Genomic DNA, 15081 nt, shown 5'->3' with positions numbered 1-15081 from the left:
TTTCAGCTTTCATGGTGGGTTGTAGTGGAGCAACCAAAGTAAAAATAAAAAGATAGATTTACCTATAGTAAGTTGTTTTATAAAGACTTATTCTGCCAAACTTAGCGAAAATCCGACATAAAGTACTTTGCAAGTAATTATTATTATATGCTTTAACTTGCTGTAACTCTGCTTTATAAATTTTATAAAGTTACTTCCCTACTTTATAAATCACCATTACTGTGGAACCAGTGGGTGGTTAGAAAATTTTACTACTAACAGAGATACAAAAGTGGGCGGTAGGTATAAAAAGTTTGACTACCCCTGGATTAGGGCATATAGTAAATGAGGTAGAGGATAGAAAGTTTTTCTTTTTTCCTTTTGCCCATTGTTAATTGAAATAGTTCATTAACTGGAGTGGTAATGTTTTGCTAGTCAAAGTACAGTTGGTGGTGAATATAAAGACACTGCATTTCAGGAGGTGTTATAGCCATTTTTATTAATGTGTGAGAACAGATGATATGTTTTTTTAAATCTTATTTTTTTTAATTTTAATGCAGTGCCATTGATAAATCAGGGTACATATGTTCCAAGAAAACATCTCCAGATTATTTTGACCTTTGATTATGCTGCATACCCCTCACTCAAAGTCAAATCGTCCTCTGTCACCTTCTATCTAGCTTTCTTTGTGCCCCTCCCCTCCCCCACTCCTCCCACTTCTTCCTTTCCCCTTCCCCACCCCTCCACCCCACTCCCTGTTACCATCACATTCTTGTCATGTCTCTCATTTTTATGTCCCATCTATGCATGGGTTCATATACTTCTTAGTTTTTTCTGATTTACTTATTTCACTTCGTATAATTTATCAAGGTCCATCCATGTTATTGTAAATGATCCGATGTCATCATTTCTTATGGCTGAGTAGTATTCCATAGTATATGTACCAGAGCTTTTTAATCCACTCGTCCTCTGACGGACACTTGGGCTGTTTCCAGATCTTCGCTATTGTGAACAATGCTGCCACAAACATGGGGGTGCATTCTCCTTCTGGAACCGTTCTATGGTGTCCTTGGGGTATATTCCTAAAAGTGGGATGGCTAGGTCAAAAGGCAGTTCGATTTTCAGTTTTTTGAGGAATCTCCATACTGTTTTCCATAGTGGCTGCACCAGTCTGCATTCCCACCAGCAGTGCAGGAGGGTTCCCTTTTCTCCACATCCTTGCCAGCACTTATTCTGTGTTGTTTTGTTGATGAGTGCCATTCTGACCGGTGTGAGGTGATATTGCATTGTGGTTTTAATTTGCATTTCTCTAATGATTAGTGATGTTGAGCATTTTTCATATGCCTATTGGCCATCTGTATATCCTCTTTGGAGAAGTGTCTATTCATTTCTTTTGCCCATTTTTTGATTGGATTGTTTGTCTTTCTGGTGTTGAGATTTATAGGTTCTTTATAAATTTTGGTTATTAACCCCTTATCAGATGTACTGTCAAATATGTTCTCCCGTTGTGTAGTTTGTCATTTTATTCTGTTCTTATTGTCTTTGTCTGTGCAAAAGCTTTTTAGTTTGATATAGTCCCATTTGTTTATCCTGTCTTTTATTTCTCTTGCCCGTGGAGATAAATCAGCAACTATATCGCTGCGAGAGATGTCAGAGAGCTTACTGCCCATGTTTTCTTCTAAGATGCTTATGGTTTCACGGCTTACATTTAAGTATTTTATCCATTTTGAGTTTATTTTTGTGAATGGTGTAAATTGGTGGTCTAGTTTCATTTTTTTGCAGGTTGCTGTCCAATTTTCCCAACACCATTTGTCGAAGAGGCTGTCTTTACTCCATTGTATGCCCTTATCTCATTTGTCAAATATCAGTTGTCCATAGAGCTGTGGGTTTATTTCTGGGTTCTCCGTTCTGTTCCATTGATCTACATGCCTGTTCTTATGCCAGTACCAGGCTGTTTTGAGTACAATGGCCTTGTAGTATAGCTTGATATCAGGAAGTGTGATACCTCCTCCTTTATTCTTCTTTTTTAAGATTGCTGAGGCTATTCGTGTTCTCTTTTGGTTCCATATAAATTTTTGTAATATGTGATCTATATCTTTAATGTATGTCATTGGTATTTTAATCGGTATTACATTCAATTTATAAATTACTTTGGGTAATATAGACATTTTAATGATGTTTATTCTTCCTAACCATGAGCACGGTATATGCTTCCACTTGTTTGTATCTTCCTTGATTTCTTTTATCAATGTTTTATAATTTTCCGAGTACAAGTCTTTAGTCTCCTTGGTTCAATGTACTCCTAGGTACTTTATTTTTTTGGTTGTAATAGTGAAGGGGATTGTTTCCTTAATTTCTCTTTCTGACTGTTCATTGTTGGTGTATAAAAATGCCTCTGATTTCTGAGTATTAATTTTATATCCTGCCACCCTGCTGAATTTATTTATCAGGTCCAGTAGTTTTTTGACTGAGACTATAGGATTTTCTATATACAATATCATATCATCTGCAAATAATGATAGCTTTACTTCTTTTTTTCCAACTTGAATGCCTTTTATTTCTTCTTCTTGTCTGATTGCTGTGGCTAGGTCTTCCAGGACTATGTTGAATAAGAGTGGTGAAAGGGGGCACTCCTGCCTTGTTCCTGATCTTAAGGGGATTGCTTTTAATTTTTGCCCATTGAGTATGATGTTGGCTGTGGGTTTGTCATAGATGGCCTTTATCATGTTGAGGTATATTCCCTGTATCCCCACTTTGCTGAGAGTTTTGATCATGAATGGGTGCTGGATTTCATCAAATGCTTTTTCTGCATCTATTGAAATTATCATGTGGTTTTTCTCCTTCCTTTTGTTTATGTGATGAATAACTGATAGATTTGCGAATATTGTACCAGCCTTGCCTCCCCAGAATAAATCCCACTTGATCATGGTGTATGATTTTTTTCCATATATTGTTGGATCCGGTTTGCTAATATTTTGTTGAGGATTTTAGCTTCTATATTCATCAGGGATATTGGCCTATAATTTTCTGTCTTTATGTTGTCTTTGCCTGGTTTTGGAATCAGAATTATGCTCACCTCATAAAAGAAGCTTGAAGTCTTCCTTCCTCTTGAATTTTTTGAAATAGCTTGAGAATGATAGGAGTTAGTTCTTCTTTGAATATTTGGTAGAATTCACTTGTGAAGCCATGTGGCCCAGGACTTTTCATTGTTGGAATTTTTTGATAACTGTTTTGATCTCATTTGGTGTAGTTGGTCTCTTTAGGTTTTCTGATTCTTCCAGATTGATTTTTGGAATATTGTATGTTTCAAGGAATTTGTCCATTTCATCTAGGTTGTCTAGTTTTGTTTTTTGTTTTTTTTTTGGTTGTCTAGTTTTTTGGCATACAGTTCTTCAGAGTATTTTCTTACAATCCTTTGTATTTATGTTGTGTCAGTTGTTATTTCTCCCCTCTCATTTCTAATTTTATTTATTTGAGTCCTCTCTCTCTTTTTCTTGGTGAGTCTAGTTAAAGGTTCATCAATCTTGTTTACCTTTTCAAAAAACCAACTCCTAGTTTCATTGATCCTCTGTATTGTTTCTTTAGTCTCTATGTCATTTATTTCTGCTCTGATGTTTATTATTTCCTTCCTTCTACTACATTTATGCTTTACTTGCTGTTCTTTTTCTAGTTCGTTTAGATGCAGGGTTAAGTTGTTTATTTGAGCTTTTTCTAGCTTCTTTTTTTTTATTTTTGTATTTTTCTGAAGCTGGAAACGGGGAGAGACAGTCAGACAGACTCCTGCATGCACCCTACCGGGATCCACCCGGCACGCCCACTAGGGGCGATGCTCTGCCCCTCCGGGGCATCGCTTTGCCGTGACCAGAGCCACTCTAGCGCCTGGGGCAGAGGCCAAGGAGCCATCCCCAGCGCCCAGGCCATCTTTGCTCCAATGAAGCCTTGGCTGTGGGAGGGGAAAAGAGAGAGAGGAAGGAGGGGGAGTGGGGTGGAGAAGCAAATGGGCGCTTCTCCTGTGTGCCCTGGCTGGGAATCGAACCTGGGTCCCCTGCACGCCAGGTTGACGCTCTACCGCTGAGCCAACTGGCCAGGGCTTTCTAGCTTCTTAAAGTGTGCCTGTAGTGCTATAAACTTCCCTCCGAGTACTGCTTTAGCTGTGTCCCATAAATTTTGAATTGTTGTATGCTCATTATCATTCGTTTCTAGGAATTTTTTTATTTCTTCTTTGATCTCATTCTTAATCCATTTGTTATTTAGCAACCTGCTATTTAGTTTCCATGTGTTTGAGAATTTTTGAGCTTTTCTGTTGTGATTGATTTCTAGTTTCATGCCATTATGATCAGAGAAATTGATTGATATGATTTCAATCTTCTTAAATTTGTTGAGACCACTTTTGTGCCCTAACATGTGGTCTATTCTAGAGAATGTACTATGAGCACTTGAAAAGAATGTATATTCTGTGGCGCAGTGGATAAATCGTCGACCTGGAAATGCTGAGGTCGCTGGTTCGAAACCCTGTCCTTGCCTTGTCAAGGCACATATGGGAATTGATGCTTCCAGCTCCTCCCTCTGTCTCTCTCCTCTCTAAAAATGAATAAATAAAATTAAAAAAAAAAGAATGTATATTCTGCTGCTTTAGGGTGAAAGGTTCTGTAGATATGTATTAAATCAAGTTGTTCTAGTGTCTCCTTTAAGTCTGCTCTTTCTTTGTTAATTTTCTTTCTTGAGGATCTATCTAGTAATGTTAGTGGGGTATTAAAATCCCCTACTATTATAGTGTTGCTGTTGATTTCACTCTTTATATTCATCAAAGTCTGCTTTATATATTAAGGTGCTCCTATATTAGGTGCATAGATATTTATAATAGTTATATCTTCCTGTTGGATTGCTCCCTTTATCATTATGTAGTGGCCTTCTTTATCGCTTACTATATTCTTTGTTTTAAAGTCCATTTTGTCTGATATAAGTATTGCTACCCCAGCTTTTTTTTCATTTCCATTTGCATGAAATGTTTTTTTCCATCTTTTTACCTTCAACCTATGTGCATCTTTTGTTTTAAGGTGTGTCTCTTGTAGACAGCATATGTACGAGTCCTGTTTTTTTATCCAGGCAGCTACCCTATGTCTATTGATTGGATCATTTAATCCATTTACATTTAAGGTTATTATTGATATGTAGTTTTTTATTGCCATTTTATTCTTTAAAGTTGTATTCCTCTTTTGCTATATTCTTTTCCCACTTTGATCTGTTTACAGCATGACCCTTAACATTTCCTGCAGCATTGGTTTGGTTGTAATGAATTCCTTGAGTTGTTTTTTGTCTGGCAAACTTTTTATTTCTCCTTCAATTTTATTTTATTTTATTTTATTTTATTTTATTTTATTTTATTTTATTTTATTTTATTTTATTATTTTATTTTATTTTTTTTTCATTTTTCTGAAGCTGGAAACAGGGAGAGACAGTCAGACAGACTCCCACATGCGCCCGACCAGGATCCACCCGGCACGCCCACCAGGAGCGACGCTCTGCCCACCAGGGGGGCGATGCTCTGCCCATCCTGGGCATCGCCATGTTGCGACCAGAGCCACTCTAGCACCTGAGGCAGAGGCCACAGAGCCATGCCCAGCGCCCAGGCCATCTTTTGCTCCAATGGAGCCTTGGCTGCGGGAGGGGACGAGAGAGACAGAGAGGAAAGCGCGGCGGAGGGGTGGAGAAGCAAATGGGTGCTTCTCCTGTGTGCCCTGGCTGGGAATCGAACCTGGGTCCTCCGCACGCCAGGCCGACGCTCTACCGCTGAGCCAACCGGCCAAGGCCCTTCAATTTTAAATGATAGCCTTGCTGGGTAAAGTAGTCTTGGTTGTAGGTTCTTGTTCTGCATTACTTTGAATATTTCTTGCCATTCCCTTTGGCTTCAAGTGTTTCTGTTGAGAAGTCTAATGTCATCCTTATGCGGGCTTCTTTGTAGATGATAGCCTTTTTTTCTCTCACAGGTTTTAATATTTTCTCTTTATCACTTAGCTTTGGTATTTTAATTATGATGTGTCTTGCTGTAGGTTTCTTTGGGTTTCTTTTTAGTGGGGTTCTCTATGCTTGAATTTGTGAGAGTTTCTCCTGCATTAATTTAGGGAAGTTTTCAGCTCTGATATGATTGAACAAAGCCTTTATCCCTTGTTCTTTTTCTTTTTCTTCAGGAACCCCTATGATGCGGATGTTATTTCTTTTTATGTTGTCACAGAGCTCTCTTAGAGTTTCCTCAGACTTTTTGAGTCTCTTTTCTTTTTTCTTCTCTGCTTTCATTCCAGTTGTCCTCCAACTCACTGATTCAATTGTCAGCTCCATCCATCCTGTTTTTATCCTTCCATTGTGGTGTTCATTTCTGATATTGTATTTGTCATATCCGACTGATTCTTTTTTTAATATTTCAATATCCTTTTTTATACTTGCTATTTCTTTATTTAGGTGTTCATGATGACCATCCATTGTTTTTCTAAGATCCCTAAGCATTCTTACAATCATTATTTTAAACTCCGCATCTGGAAGTTTGATTATTTCCATATCACTCAGTTCATTTCCTGAAGGTTTCTCTTGGGGTTTCATTTGGATTGCACTTCTTTTTCTTCTAATTGTGTCTGGGTGTTTGGGTGTTTTCTTTGTAGAGCTGGTTGAGTCTAGCCTTGGTTTTGTCTGCCTCCAGTTTTTACTTGTGTTGTTTCTAGGTTCTTAGGTTGGCATCAGCTATTATTTGTAATCCACCTTAGGATTTGGGCCACTTTGAAGTCTTGATTTGTTTATTTTCTTAACAGGTGATTGTCTTGTTTGCTGATCTCAGCAGAGGGCTTATTTGAAACTGTATCCAGGAATGCGGTAGGTGTGACCTGAGGCTCTGAAGTCCTCTTCTGCCAGTTAATCTCTCTGGAGGTGGGTTGCTTTCTCAGCTTTAGTAGGGGGAGGTGTATCTCAGATCTCCATGGAGACCTGAGTTACTGCCCCTCCTCCCCACTTCTTTTTTTAAAATTTATTTATTAAATTTAATGCAGTGACATTGATAAATCAGGGTACATATGTTGAGAGAAAACATCTCTAGATTATTTTGACATTTGATTATGCTGTATACCCCTCCCCCAAAGTTAAATTGTCTTCTGTCACCTTCTATCTGGTTTTCTTTGTGCCCCTCCCCTCCCCCAACCCCTCTCTCCTTCTTCACCCCCTCCCCCCTCTCCCCACCCCCACCCCTGTTGCCATCACATTCTTGTTCATGTCTCTGAGTCTCATTTTTATGTCCCTTCTATGTATGGATTCATATAGTTCTTAGTTTTTTTTTCTGATTTACTTATTTCACTCTGTATAATGTTATCAAGGTCCATCCATGTTATTGTAAATGATCCGATGTCATCATTTCGACGGACACTTGGGCTGTTTCCAGATCTTTGCTATTGTGAACAATGCTGCCACAAACATGGGGGTGCATTTCTCCTTTTCGAGCCGTTTTATGGTGTCCTTGGGGTATATTCCTAAAAGTGGGATAGCTGGGTCAAAAGGCAGTTCGATTTTCAGTTTTTTGAGGAATCTCCATACTGTTTTCCACAGAGGCTGCACCAGTCTGTATTCCCACCAGCAGTGCAGGAGGGTTCCCTTTTCTCCACATCTTTGCCAGCACTTATTCTGTGTTGTTTTGTTGATGAGCGCCATTCTGACTGGTGTGAGGTGATATTGCATTGTGGTTTTAATTTGCATTTCTCTAATGATTAGTGATGTTGAGTATTTTTTCATATGCCTGTTGGCCATCTGTATATCCTCTTTGGAGAAGTGTCTATTCATCTCTTTTGCCCATTTTTTGATTGGATTGTTTGTCTTTCTGGTGTTGAGATTTACGAGTTCTTTATAAATTTTGGTTATTAACCCCTTATCAGACGTATTGTCAAATATCTTCTCCCATTATGTAGTTTGTCTTTTTATTCTGTTCTTGTTGTCTTTAGCTGTGCAAAAGCTTTTTAGTTTGATATAGTCCCATTTGTTTATCCTGTCTTTTATTTCACTTCCCCATGGAGATAAATCAGCAAATATATTGCTCTGAGAGATGTCCAAGAGCTTACTGCCTATGTTTTTTTCTAAGATGCTTATGGTTTCACGGCCTACATTTAAGTCTTTTATCCATTTTGAGTTTATTTTTGTAAGTGGTGTAAGCTGGTGATCTAGTTTCATTTTTTTGCTGGTAGCTGTCCAATTTTCCCAACACCATTTGTTAAAGAGGCTGTCTTTACTCCATTGTATTTCCTTGCCTCCTTTGTCAAATATCAGTTGTCCATTGAACTGTGGGTTTATTTCTGGGTTCTCTGTTCTGTTCCATTGATCTATATGCCTGTTCTTATGCCAGTACCAGGCTGTTTTGAGTACAATGGCCTTGTAGTATAACTTGATATCAGGAAGTGTGATACCTCCCTCTTTATTATTCTTTTTTAAGATTGCTGAGGCTATTCGTGTTCTCTTTTGGTTCCATATAAATTTTTGGAATATGTGTTCTATATCTTTGAAGTATGTCATTGGTATTTTAATTGGTATTGCATTGAATTTATAGATTGCTTTGGGTAATATAGACATTTTTTTTTTCATTTTTCTGAAGCTGGAAACAGGGAGAGACAGTCAGACAGACTCCCGCATGCGCCCGACCGGGATCCACCTGGCACGCCCACCAGGGGCGACGCTCTGCCCACCAGAGGGCGATGCTCTGCCCATCCTGGGCGTCGCCATGTTGCGACCAGAGCCACTCTAGCGCCTGAGGCAGAGGCCACAGAGCCATCCCCAGCGCCCGGGCCATCTTTGCTCCAATGGAGCCTTGGCTGCGGGAGAGGAAGAGAGAGACAGAGAGAAAAGCGCAGCAGAGGGGTTGAGAAGCAAATGGGCGCTTCTCCTGTGTGCCCTGGCCGGGAATTGAACCCGGGTCCTCCGCACGGTAGGCCGACACTCTACCGCTGAGCCAACCGGCCAGGGCAATATAGACATTTTAATGATGTTTATTCTTCCTAACCATGAGCACGGTATATGCTTCTACTTGTTTGTATCTTCCTTGATTTCTTTTATCAATGCTTTGTAATTTTCCGAGTACAAGTCTTTAGTCTCCTTGGTTAAGTTTTACCTTGGTTTAGTCTCCTAGGTATTTTATTTTTTTGGTTGTAATAGTGAAGGGGATTATTTCCTTAATTTCTCTTTCTGACTGTTCATTATTGGTGTATAAAAATGCCTCTGATTTCTGAGTATTGATTTTATATCCTGCCACTTTGCTGAATTCATTTATCAGGTCCAGTAGCTTTTTGACTGAGACTTTAGGGTTTTCTATATACAATGTCATATCATCTGCAAATGATAATTTTACTTCTTCTTTTCCAACTTGAATTCCTTTTATTTCTTCTCCTTGTACTGAATAAGTCAGCTTTCATGTCATCACCAATATTCCTCTCCCCCTCACCATCTGTCTCTCTCTCTCTCTCCTTTCTTTTTGGAAGACAAGCGGGCCCTTTCAATACACCTCATTCCATGGTTTCCAGGCAAGTGACTGTGAGCAGTATTTACTGCTCTTTTCCTTGGAGTGAGAGTCCAGCCTCCCCCTCCCGTCTGTTCCTGTAAGCAGGGGAGATTCAGGCTCTTCCTCCCAGGTTTGTTGGGGCTTCTTCTTTGCTCCTTGGTTTTTCAAAGCTGTTCTTGTAGTCCAGATTTGGTTTTTCATGCTGATTGTTTATAAATTTGTTTATAATCCAGTTTGGTGGTGTGAGCTGGGAGTCTCTGCCTCACTTTTTTGGCCCGTGCGATCTTAACCCCAGTGCAAAAGTGATATTTATTCAGATGATATGTTTTTTAGAATTATGGGAGGTGAGCAAAACACTTTGGGAGAGATGAAAAGGAAAAATATTTTCGTAACTTTGTTTTTATTTTAGAATAATATTGAAAAAATAACATCTTTGTAGCTCTTGCTACATTTATAATTTTTCAAAAGCTGTGAATGTTAAGATATAGTAGTGGTGGGGAGGGTGGGCACAAAGGAAACTAGATAGAAGGTGACAGAGGACAATCTGACTTTGGGTGATGGGTATGCAACATAATTGAATGACAAGATAACCTGGACTTGTTTTCTTTGAATATATGTATCCTGATTTATTGATGTCGCCCCATTAAAAAAATAAAATTATTAAATAAAAAAATGTAGTAGTGGTGACTATTTTGCTTAGTATATAAGGGAATACTCACTCAGAGAAAATTTAAAGCCTTACATACAAAACACACCTCCTCAGATTGCTATCTAGACATTTAGAGAGAAACTGTTGTTAGGTGCCAAAAGCTACAGAATTAATATTAATATTTTAGGAAGTTTAAATAACATTTTATTAATTTGGGCTAGGTGTGCAGAAAGATTTTGTGTGATTTCTATGCTTGTGTTATTAGCAGCAAAACTAAGATGGCCGATGGCATTGTGTTGTAAATGCAGAAAAGGTAGGAGACTTGGATTCTCTGACCTTCCGCCATACCTATGGGGAAAGGGGTAAATAGCTAGCCAGGTACAGGAAGAAAAAGATTAAATTAAAATCTTTTCTTATAATGATGAGCCATTTACAGGCATTTTTCCCTATGGAAACTACCCCTCCCCTCCTGAAAGCATGTAGTTAATGTATGTATCTCTAAACAAAAGGTATAAACTTATATTGTGATGTCAGATTTTCTCTCCTTCCATGTATAATTGGGAGTATATAAACAGCCCCTGAACTATTTTTGAGGTCTGCACAATTTGGGTCTGATGCCCTGTGTCAGCCATATGTGGCCAGCATATTTAATAAATTTCCTCCTTTAATAAAACTTTTCAAAAACTTATTTGGACTACGTGCCTCTACGAACACTCATGGAATTGTGGATTGGGTACTTTACAACATTTTGCGCCCACTCAGGGCCTACGGTGTTTAGTGTCACTGGGTAGAGGCACCCCAAATTGGACGGACTCTCTGCAGAGCTGCCCGGGGCCCATCTGAAAGTTGAGGAGAGGCACCACCTGAAACTTCCAGGGCTCCTGGTCTTCCTGTGGGTTCTGGACAGTTCCCTGGTAGACACGTCTCGGTTCCAAAATTTGACAATTTGCATAATTCAGCATAGAAATCAAGGAAGTAAGCAAGGCAACTTTTTGCTTTATATTCTAGCTTTCCTCTGAACACTTGCTTTTGCTTTTCTGTTTAGAACTGGTACTGGTCTGGGACTAGGTATAGGTAAAGTAGACTTGTGACTTACTAATTTGTAACTCCAGTGCGTAGATAAGGCAGATCTCCTGTGTTTTTTTTTTCTGTTTTTTTTTTTTTTCCAGATCTCCTGTTTTGCTGATTTGAAACACTGGTAACTCTGGCAGCCTGTAGGTAAAACGAACCCTTTGTTTTTACTAATTTGAAACTCCAGAGACATAAGTGGAACAGATCTTTTATTTTACTGATTTGAAACTTCAGTGTGTAGGTAGAACCAGCTGCTTTACTGATTCAAAATTTGTCTCTACGTTTGGTGATGTTCTCGGGAGGAAACCTGAGTCGGGACTGAGTCGATGCTGAGCTAATCAGTCCCGTCTCAGGACTTTTTCAGGGACACTTTTGTATTTATTGAGATCTCATTCTTCTTTGTTCTCCTTACTTTTAAAGTCTAAAATACCTGGGTTTAAAGTCTAAAGTTTTTGCAAGGACACGGCCTGTGTACACCTGAGAGGCCACGAGGGAAGCCCTTCCCTCGGCTATGAAAGCGCACTCATGTGTATATGTGTGTTTGTGTATAAGTCCTTTGTTTAATGTCTAAATGTGTGTTTTAAAGCCTGGCTTTGGTCTTTTGTGTTAAAACTGGAAGCTTCTGACTAAAAAGCAATCTCAAATGGTGACTTGTATATACTGCAGACTCTCTTTGTTTCTTTAAGAGACCTCTCATGACATTTCATGGTTTGGACCCCTCTGCCCTGCTCCACTGCATATGTTCTCTTGGATTCAGAATCTCTGGCTTCAAGGGGACTTAATAGACTTCTCCCCTGAAGAGATCATTCTCTTCAATTGGCTTCTTCCCCTTGTCTTGTGTAATAATTAATATCTCTATAGTGAAGTACCTTTGTTTCAGGTGCTAGTTAATTATTTGTCTTTTTGTTTTTATTGGTGCACTAACTTCTGGATTTTTCTGAAGTAGTTTTAATTTTGTAATTAGTAACCTTCGCTATTAAATATGGGAGGAGGGGCCAGTTCACAGAAGACCCCATTAGGTTGTCTTTTAAAGCACATCCAAGAAGCTTATGGAGACAATTGTGGGTATGGCATTAAATGGTCTAAGAGAAGGCTTTGCACTCTCTGTGAATCAGAATGGCTAACTTTCTGGGTTAAATGGCCAAAAGTTGGGACTTTTAATCCCCAGATAGTAAAAGCAGTCTGGAATATCGTAACTGAGGATCCAGGCTAGCCTGATCAGTTTCCATACATTGATCAATGGCTAAATTTAACATTAAATCCGCCACAATGGCTAAAAGCTTGCTCGATACAGAAAGGGCAATACGTCTTCCTAGTCCGGCCAGACTTATATCTAAGACAGAAAAGAGATTCAAAAGAAAAAATTAGAACTCAGGAAGAAATCAGTTTGCTTACTGCAATAGGGAATATGGCCGGGAAAGTATATATTTCTCCAGCCTCTAGGAGAAAAGGCTGGCCAGTGAGCGATTTAAGTGAGAAAAGAGAAAAAAGCCGAGTGGCAACGTGTGGTGTGCGGAACGATAGAGTGGGGGTGTGGTCTAGAGTGGGGGTGCGGCCACGGAGAGGCGACGTGGACATGCCTCCTCCCCCTCCTAGCTACGTTCCTGCCCTCACCACCACCGTGCACCCAAGCAGAAGGTAAACATCAGGCAGAAGGCAGAGCACCAAAAGGCAAGCCCCAGCACCACCTCTAGATGCATGGCTAGACTAGGGTCAGCTTGCTGTGTGTATGGCAGGGGAAAAAGAGCAATAGAGAAAGGATGAAATAACTAAAATATAAAATAGAAATTGATTTCAAATGTCCACCTCCAGACCAAAGGAGGTTTTGCCCATTTGGAAAATGCAGGGTAGGAATAGTATTAAAAAATTACAACTTTGTTTTTAAAGAAAATCTTAAAGGAGGAAAAAAGAATTTAGAAATGAACATACCATAGGTGTGGACCTTGCTAGTTAATTGGTGGTTTCTTAAATTAAAATGCAACCCCAGAAGGAGTGATAAAGGCATGAGTAATAGAATTATAGGGAGTAAAATTTAAAAATTAAGCTCTCCATGGGTTGGGGATGATGGCTTCTTGCCTCCACTGGTGTAAAAATGGGGGAAAAGGTTCCAACACTCTCTCGCGGGCCGAGGGCGTGGTCGAATCTCCTCCAAGTCTCTCAGTTATGTAGAAGGCATGGAGTTCATAAGGAAGACCCACAGCATTAACCATAATGGTAAAAACTGTAAGAAGAATTTTCAGGGAATTGCAGGGAAGATTGGAAACCTCATATAGGCTAAAACAACTCACTGTTAAGAAGGTAAATTTGTAAAATTTATGTTAATTTGCTGCCTTTGTTGTAAGAAGTAAAGCTAAACAGCTGCTGGGGGGTGTGTGTGTGAAAGTCAGCTTAGTTCTTAGAAATACCGGGTTGTGCAAGAAGAGACAGGCCCGCTGGATGCCTCTGCCTCTCCCCGCTTCCCTAAGAACCCTGGTCAGCAAACTGCCATTTGCAAACAGCTTGCGGGCTACCAAAGGCCTTTTTGCCCTCTTAGGTATAGCTCGCCAACAAAGTGCTAAGTGTGGGCGCTGCCTCAGTAGGAATGGTGCCTACATCTATAGTTTAAATTTAAAATTTGGCTCTTAAAAGAAAATTTAGTTATTGTACTGTTAGTAATTGGCTCTATTAACTAATAGGTTTTCCAATCACTGGGTTAGGAGTGGTTACTTATTATCTCTCCTCATTATTGTGTACAAAATATATTTTTCACTTTAAAATGTATGTGTTATTTTAAAGACCTTTTGTTAATTCTTGATATGCCATTTTATAGCCCTATAATATTAGAATCTTAGTTTAAATATTAGGAATTTTTAATAATATCTTTTTATGTAATGTTTAGTTTATTATCATTTTAAAACAATATTAGATAATACAAAAGAAAGAAGTCATATCCTGGAACTCATGCAAATCTATTTTATCATGCTTTTGTTGAAATTTATTTTGAATACTAATGTACTGAGTTATTCAGCAGCAAAGAGACTCTGGAATTCTAAAGGAGGCACCAAAAACCTGTTTTTCTTAATTTGATCCAGCTGCTAATGCTGTTTTGTCCTTTTCCAAGAGTTTATATATACAGAAAAGGGCTCTCAAGTCCCTCAGCAAGATCTTCTGAGCATGGCTTTTAAGGTCTATAATGACCAAAATAGTAACAGAAAAGGCAAATGAGGCCCAAAAGAGATCAGGAAAATACCAGCTTTTGGCATATACTCTTAAAGGCTCCAATGTCCCAAAGGGCTTTATAGGATTCCATCAGGACCCTGCTTCAAGAGTGGAAAGAAAGGTCATTGAGCTGAGGCCTGCCAGACTTTCCAGCCCCACCGGGGGACATGTCTATGCTGTAGAAAAGGGACACGAGAAGGTAAGCTGCCCCCTTGCTCCATGGAGGGAGGGTTCAGTCTCTTCTAGCCCTTTCCAGCTACCTGTGATCTGACCTTGCCCAGCCTGTTGGGACCTGTCACTGAAGGCCATTTATGAGCCTAAGGGAATTTCTTCCAAGAAGCAGGTAAAACTGATCTCATTTCTTGTAAAGATGAGGGCCATTTACTATGTCTTGCCTGAATATTTAAGTTTTATTTATCCCTCAAAGATCTTTTTTATTTATTTATTTATTCATTTTAGAGAGGAGGGGAGTGAGAGAGAGAGAGAGAGAGAGAGAGAAGGGGGAGGAGCAGGAAGCATCAACTCCCATATGTGCCTGTATCCCTCAAAGATCTTTACTGGGGATAATGACAGTCTGATTTTTGTTGCTTTATTTAATGTATAGTGTCTCCTTTATTCCTCTTGTCTCAATGCCCCATACCTATTGTAGGCTGGGACCTGATCCTAA

At 39.3% G+C, this 15081-nt stretch overlaps 1 protein-coding gene and 1 non-coding gene across 3 annotated transcripts in view; one reads left to right on the top strand and one right to left on the bottom strand.

Moving 5' to 3' along the window:
• The window catches only part of RNF182 (ring finger protein 182), a 110321-nt gene that overhangs the window by 49506 nt on the left and 45734 nt on the right, over positions 1-15081 (top strand). The window lies entirely within an intron of this gene.
• On the bottom strand, positions 8890-8965 carry TRNAG-ACC (transfer RNA glycine (anticodon ACC)). Its single transcript has one exon. It is a non-coding gene; the product is annotated as a tRNA-Gly (tRNA).

This window comes from Saccopteryx bilineata, chromosome 3, assembly GCF_036850765.1.
Source record: "Saccopteryx bilineata isolate mSacBil1 chromosome 3, mSacBil1_pri_phased_curated, whole genome shotgun sequence".
Taxonomy (NCBI): domain Eukaryota; kingdom Metazoa; phylum Chordata; class Mammalia; order Chiroptera; family Emballonuridae; genus Saccopteryx; species Saccopteryx bilineata.
Note: the sequence above shows the minus strand (reverse complement) of the source record. Positions and strands in the feature narration are given on the sequence as shown.